This window comes from Henckelia pumila, chromosome 1 (assembly GCF_033568475.1).
Source record: "Henckelia pumila isolate YLH828 chromosome 1, ASM3356847v2, whole genome shotgun sequence".
Taxonomy (NCBI): Eukaryota; Viridiplantae; Streptophyta; class Magnoliopsida; order Lamiales; family Gesneriaceae; genus Henckelia; species Henckelia pumila.
The window spans coordinates 147237748-147245211 of NC_133120.1; positions in this window are offsets into that span (position 1 = coordinate 147237748).

Consider the following 7464-nt stretch of genomic DNA (forward strand, 5'->3'; position numbering starts at 1 on the left):
AACTTGGTACTAAACTGGGAAAATTTCGATTTCATGGTAACAGAAGGTATTGTATTAGGGCACCAAATATCTGAGCAGGGAATCGAGGTGGACAGGGCTAAGGTGCACGTCATTCAGAATTTTCCCCTTCCGACGACGATCAAGGGAGTCAAAAGTTTTCTAGGCCATGTCGGTTTTTATCGGCGGTTCATTAAAGATTTTTCAAAAATTGCAAAACCTCTGTCTTCTCTATTGATGAAAGATGCACCTTTTAATTTTGATTCTCATTGTTTGTAGGCATTTGAATCTCTGAGAGAAAAATTGGTGACTGCACCAGTACTGACATCACCTAACTGGGATCTCCCATTTGAGGTCATGTGTGATGGAAGTGACTCAGCTGTTGGCGCTGTACTTGGCCAAAGAATAGACAAGGTATTCCGTACTATTTACTATGCTAGCAAAACATTAAATGAAGCCCAACTGAATTATGCCACCACTGAAAAGGAGTTGCTAGTTGTAGTCTTTGCACTTGACAAGTTCCATTCATACCCTGTCCTTTCAAAAATTACTGTATACACTGATCACTCTGCCATAAGACACCTATTGGGTAAGAAATATGCAAAACCTAGGTTGATTAGGTGGATCCTGATCTTACAGGAATTTGATTTAGAGATAAAGGATAAGAAAGGAGTATAAAATATCGTAGCTGATCACTTGTCTAGACTAGAAAGCAATCCTGAATGTGCACATAATGATATTGAGGACATAGATGATTGGTTTCCTGATTAAAAGTTGTTTGCCATAGAAAATTCTCCTTGGTATGCTAATTTTGCAAATTACGTGGTCACGGGCACACTCCCACATAACTTGTCTTTTCATCAAAAGAAAAAATTTATGTCAGATGTAAAGCATTATTTTTGGGAAGAACCTTTCTTGTTTAAAATTTGTGCTGACTCAATGATCCGGAGATGTGTGGCGGAAGGAGAGATGAAAAGTATCCTCAGTCATTGTCATGACCGTGAGGTACGTGGCCATGCTGGGCCAATAAAGACGGAAACTAAGGTACTTGAATGTGGGTTCTATTGGCCAAATCTGTTTAAAGACGCAATGTCTTTTGTCATTGAGTGTGATAGATGTCAGCGAACAGGTAATATCTCAAACCGTCATGAAATGTCTTTAAATAATATTATTGAGTGTGAGATATTTGATGTGTGGGGAATCGATTTTATGGGACCATTTCCAAACTCTTTTACAAAAAAATACATTTTGGTCGCCGTCGATTATGTTTTTAAATGGGTAGAGGCTGAAGCTTTTGCAACTAATGATGCACAGGTGGCCCTAAAATTTTTAAATAAAAACATTTTTAAACGGTTTGGTACACCCCATGCTATTATTAGTGATGGTGGCACCCACTTTTGCAACAAACTCTTTGAAAAACTTTTGAAGAAATATGGTGTGATGTGATGATATTTTCCTATATTTATGTGTGTTAATTGGTGTGATTAGAAGAGTTTTCATTGATTAAATTCATTGTATAGTTACTAATTAATATTTTTTGTTTGATTTAGGAAAAGTGAATAAATGGAGCTAAAGATGGAAGGAAAGAGCCGAGATAAGAGAAGAATTACGAAGTAGCACAGAAAATCATTTTTAAATTTAGCCAAATCCAAATCCGATCACCACCATTCAGAATGAAGTTTAAGATGTTTTAAAGAAATTTTCCAAATTTCAGCTCAATCCGATGGCTCGATCTCTGGATATGAATTTTTCAAAATCGCTGCTTGCTGGAAAAAAAATGCTCGCTCGATCCGTCAAATTTAACCGATCGAGCGGGAGCAGAAAGAAAATCTGGACAGAAAGTTGGCATAATTTGGGGCACTCGATCCGTGCAATTTAACCAATCGAGCGAGCGAGACAAAAAGTCGGGAATCTATATTTTAAATAGGAAACTTTCTTGGGAATGAATCTATACTTTAAATATCATCTAGAACTCAAAAATAAATCATCTTTGGATGATAGAAAGCTTGAAGAACTCTCTTGGCGGCTAGGTTTATTCTCTTTTCTTAGATTTAATTTTCATTCATGAATTTTTTTAGAAATTTCATGAATATTGTTGGCTAAGTTTTAGTACTTGGTTGAGGAAGACGAACCCTTGAGTTATTTTATTTGTGAGATTCGAATTTTTCATTGTTTAATTCCAAATTTCATATCAAGAGTTGTTTTGGATTGATTGTCATGCTTGTATGTGAGATTTTAGGATTGATCACCTTAGGATTTTGCTATACAATCTATTGCTAAATTAGAACTCAAATCCGTAATTGTTTGAATCATCTGATTTGTGAAGCAACTATGATTAATATTTTCTGCTGTTGAATTTGTTAAATCGTAGGAACAACCATTGACTATATTAAATACAATAGCTGGTATTGTGTTGTCTAGATTCATCAGTTTTACTCATTTGAACCCTATCGTGGATTTAAATCTAATCGCTGGTATTGGGTTAATTTATGGGGTAAAGGTTAACTTAGAACACTGGTGTCTAGTTAACTAAAATTAAGGTGAAACAGGAATTAAATTTCCAATGATGAATATGCAATGTGAATTAATTATTTTTAGGGAATCGATGATTGAATGAATAATTTCAAGGGTGTAGTCGACCGACACCAAGTCTCGTTAATTTATTGATCTTTCTTATTTTAATTCTTGCATAGTAGTTTATAAAATCAAAAAACCCCTTTTATTATTTTCAGTATTTTTAGAACACTATTTAAATTTCACTTTACTCGTGGGAATGATCCCTACTCACACTACTGCATATTTTGTTATCTGATTTGAGTTGGATAATTTGGGCGTGACACGACTAAGCGCTACCAAATTTTTGCGCCGTTTCCGGGGAACAGTGTTTAATTTATTTGTGTTCTTTTTTTTGTTTATTTTTTTTATTCTTTCCCCAGTGCTTCTCGGGTTTGTTCATGCTTTTACGTGACTCTTTGGAAGTAGAATTTCCATAGGACCCGGAGATAGAAGGAACTTTGCATAGGCGAAGGAGAAAAGCTCGTAAGAGACTAGAAGAGGAAGAGCGCGTGGTTGAAGATCTGACAAGAGCAATGGCTGACAACGCCAATCTGAGTTTGAGACAAATGGGCCCTCCTGATCCCAACCAGCAGTCTTTATGCATTACTTTTCCTACTCTAGAAAATAATTCTACTTTTGAACTTAAATCTGGACTAATACATTTGTTGCCTGCTTTTCATGGTCTTGCAGGTGAGGATCCCCACAAGCACTTAATGGAATTCTATGTGGTGTGCACAAGCATGAAACCCCATGGAGTAACAGATGAGAAAATTCAATTGAGAGCCTTTCCTTTTTCTTTAAAGAATGCTGCTAAGGATTGGCTATACTACCTACCTTCTGGATCCATTACCACCTGGACAGATATGAAGCTGATCTTCTGAAAGAAGTATTTTCCAGCTTCAAGAGCAGTAAATATCAGAAAGGAGATCTATGGCATTAAACATCATACAGGAGAGTCACTTCACGAGTATTGGGAGAGGTTCAAGAAGCTTTGTGCTAGCTGTTCGCAGCACTAGATAAGTGAAAATCTTTTAATCCAATACTGTTATGAAGGTTTGTTGTATCATGACAGGAGTATGTTAGATGCGGCCAGTGGAGGAGTTTTTGTGGACAAAACTCCAGTTCAAGCAAGGAATTTAATCGATAATATGACTGCTAATTTTCACCAATTTGGCACTAACAACGAGGTAAATGTTTCTTCTCTTGAACAACAATTGATTGAGCTGACGTCTCTTGTGCGTCAAATGGCTGTAGGAAATGGACAGAATGTGAAAATGTGTGGAATCTGTGTTGCAGTGGGACATGCAACTGACATGTGTCTCACACTTCAAGAGGGATCTACTGAACAAGTCAATGCAGCAGGAGGATTTCCTGGGCCACCACAGCAGAGAAATTATGATCCTTATTCGAAAACATTCAATCCAGGTTGGAAGGATCATCCAAACCTCAGATATGGAAATCATGCAATGAACCAGCCTGCACCACCAGTGAATCAATCGAATTCTCAAGCTTATAGGCCACCGTATCTTCCACAACCACAGCGTCCTCAAGTTCCAACGCCTGGTGAGTTTCTAGAAAACATTGTTAAGTATCTTGCTACTAATACTGTAACTTTTCAACAGGAAACTCGAGCAAGTATCCAACACTTGAACACTCAAATGGGGCAGTTGGCAACCACGATCAATAGGTTGGAGGCACTGAATTCTAACAATTTAACCTCACAGATAGTGGTGAATCCGAAGGAGAATGTGAGTGCAATCACCTTGAGGAGTGGAAAAGAGTTGAAGGTTAATGAAGAAGTGGTGAAAGAACTAGTACAAAACAAAGATGAGCAGGAATTCAAGGTAGAAGAAGACGAAACAGTTCAAATGGACGCACCAAAAGGTAAGTTCCCTCCTTTTTCTGAGTATAAACCTGTAGCCCCTTTTCCCTTAGCATTGAAAGAGTCTAGGAAGGATGAAGGAATTAAGGGGTTGTATGAAGTTTTTTGTAGATGTGAGGTGAATATTACTTTATTAGATGTTATCAAACAAATACCTTGCTATGCTAAATTTTTGAAAGAGTTGTGTACTGTGAAGAGAAAACACAAACTGAAGGGGTGTCAGAAAGTTGAATTGGGAGAACAGGTTTCTGCCGTAATTCAAAGAAAAATACCTACAAAATGCAAGGACCCAGGTATGTTTTCTGTTCCTTGTAAAATAGGAGATGTTCAGCTTGACACGACCATGCTAGATTTAGGATCATCGATTAATGTCATGTCATACTCTGTTTATGCTTCCTTAAACTTAGGGCCTTTAAATAAAACTGAAATTGTTATCCTGATGGCTGATAGATCTACTATTTATCCTACAGTTATGTTAGAAGATGTTCTTGTGCAAGTTGACAATTTGGTCTTTCCTGCTGATTTCTATGTGCTTGATATGAAAAATAATGATTTGAATAGTCCTATTTTGTTAGGACGACCATTTCTTAAAACTTCAAAGTCCATCATAGATGTTAACAATGACACTATCACTACGGAGTTTGATAGGGAGGCTGTTAAGTTTCATATTTTTGATGCCCTTCAAATTCCTGATTGTGAAAGTGTTGTTAATAATTTTGATGTCATTAATCACTTGTCGCAAGAACACAAGAAGGTTGTGAATGAGGATAAATTTAAGGAGGTTATTGCAAGACCTATTGAGTACTACTGAAAGTTTTCGTTCTGATCTGTAGGTACCCAAGAAATCGAAGCAGAGGAAGCAAAGACCAAAAATTAATGCAAAACTATGCAAGTGGGTGAAGGTGGTTAGAAAAACTAGATATGAACCACCATAAGCAAAAGAAGCATACAGTCGGGCCGATGACTGTAAACAGAGGCGCTGCTTGGGAGGCAACCCAAGGGGAGTATTTCTTTTCATTCTTAGTTTTTTAATTATTTTTGTTTTGTATTTTTTCTTAAATTTGGGACAATGTAAGATTTTAAGTATGGAGGAGAGACTTAGTCAGTCATTGAGAGAATTTAGCCGTTTTTATGAAGAAAAAATTTTTTTAGAGCTCATAGTTTGTGATGAATTTGACTGTTGAAATTCACTAGCCCATGATCATATCTAATTGATCGCGTGCATTATTTTGAAAATATATGATTTTCTAACCTTGAAACACTTTGATCTCCAATGCAAATTAGACTTTGATATGGTTGTTGAATATTTTTTTTAAGCACGCATGAGTCATGGCTTGTGAATTGTATATGACATAGTGAAGGTCGTGTGAGCCTTGTGATAGTCTTACGAAGTTTCTAGCCTATCAACCTCCCTTTTGAGCTTAATCGAAAAAAGAAAAAGAAAAATAGTAAAGAATGGAGTTAGTAAGGTGAGGGGAGGCATTGGAATGGGGATTGAAATTGTAGTCCTATAAATTCCAAGAGCTAAATATGGAGGAGAATGTATGGAGTTGAGGATAACCGGGTGAAATATTTCGGACAAGTGAAAAGACTATAAAATTTCTCAATGGTTTAATTTGTTTTGTTGGTGTGCAACTTGAGCTATTGTGGGGTTTTACATTGAATGGATCTGTGAAGTGTGCATGACACTGGCTAATGACCAAACACACACACACGTTCGGGGCTATATCTCTAGTTGAAATGTCTGAATATTGAGCTTGTTCCGTTGTTAGCATTTTAACGTCTTTCTTGATCATGAATTGACTTTAATCCTGAGGCACAAATGTGAAGATCATGGTTATTTTTTTTATGGATTATGAGTTCGAGCTTATTTTTGGTTTTGTGTTGCACGAGACGAGCAAGAATTAAGTATGGGAGAGTTTGATGTGATGATATTTTCCTATATTTATGTGTGTTAATTGGTGTGATTAGAAGAGTTTGCATTGATTAAATTCATTGTATAGTTACTAATGAATGTTTTTGGTTTGATTTAGGAAAAGTGAATAAATGGAGCTAAAGATGAAAAGGAAGAGCCGAGATAAGAGAAGAATTACGAAGCAGAAATGGTCAGAAAATCATTTTTAATTTTAGAGAAATCCAAATCCGATCTTAATGAAGTGCAAGATGTTTTGAAGCAGCTGTCCAAATTTCAGCTCAATCCAACGACTAGATTTCCGGATATGAATTTTTCAAAATCGCTGCTCGCTGGAAATAAAGATGCTCGCTCGATCCGTCAAATTTAACCGATCGAGCGGGAGCAGAAAGAAAATTTGGTCAGAAAGTTTGCATAATTTGGGGTGCTCGATCCGTGCAATTTAACCGATCGAGCGAGCAAGACGAAAAGTTGGGAATTTATATTTTAAGAAGGAAACTTTCTTGGGAAGGACTCTATACTTTAAATATCATCTAGAACTCAAAAATAGATCATCTTTGGATGGTAGAAAGCATGAAGAACTCTCTTGGCGGCTAGGTTTATTCTATTTTCTTAGATTTAATTTTCTTTCATGAATTTTTCTAGAAAATTCATGTATATTGTTGGCTAAGTTTTAGTACTTGGTTGAGGAAGATGAACTCTTGAGTTATTTTATTTGTGAGATTTGAATTTTTCATTGTTTAATTCCAAATTGCGTATCAAGAGTTGTTTTGGATTGATTGCCATGCTTGTATGTGAGATTTTAGGACTCAAATCTGTAATTGTTTGAATCATCTGATTTGTGAAGCAACTATGATTAATATTTCTGCTGTTGAATTAGTTAAATCGTAGGAACAACCATTGACTAGATTAAATACAATCGCCGGTATTGTGTTGTCTAGATTCATCAATTTTACTCATTTGAATGCTACCGAAGATTTAAATCTAATTGCTGGTATTGGGTTAATTTATGGGGTAAGGGTTAACTTAGAACGTTGGTGTCTAGTTAACTAAAATTAAGGTGAAACAAAAATTAAATTTCCAATGATGAATATTCAATGTGAATTAATTATTTTTA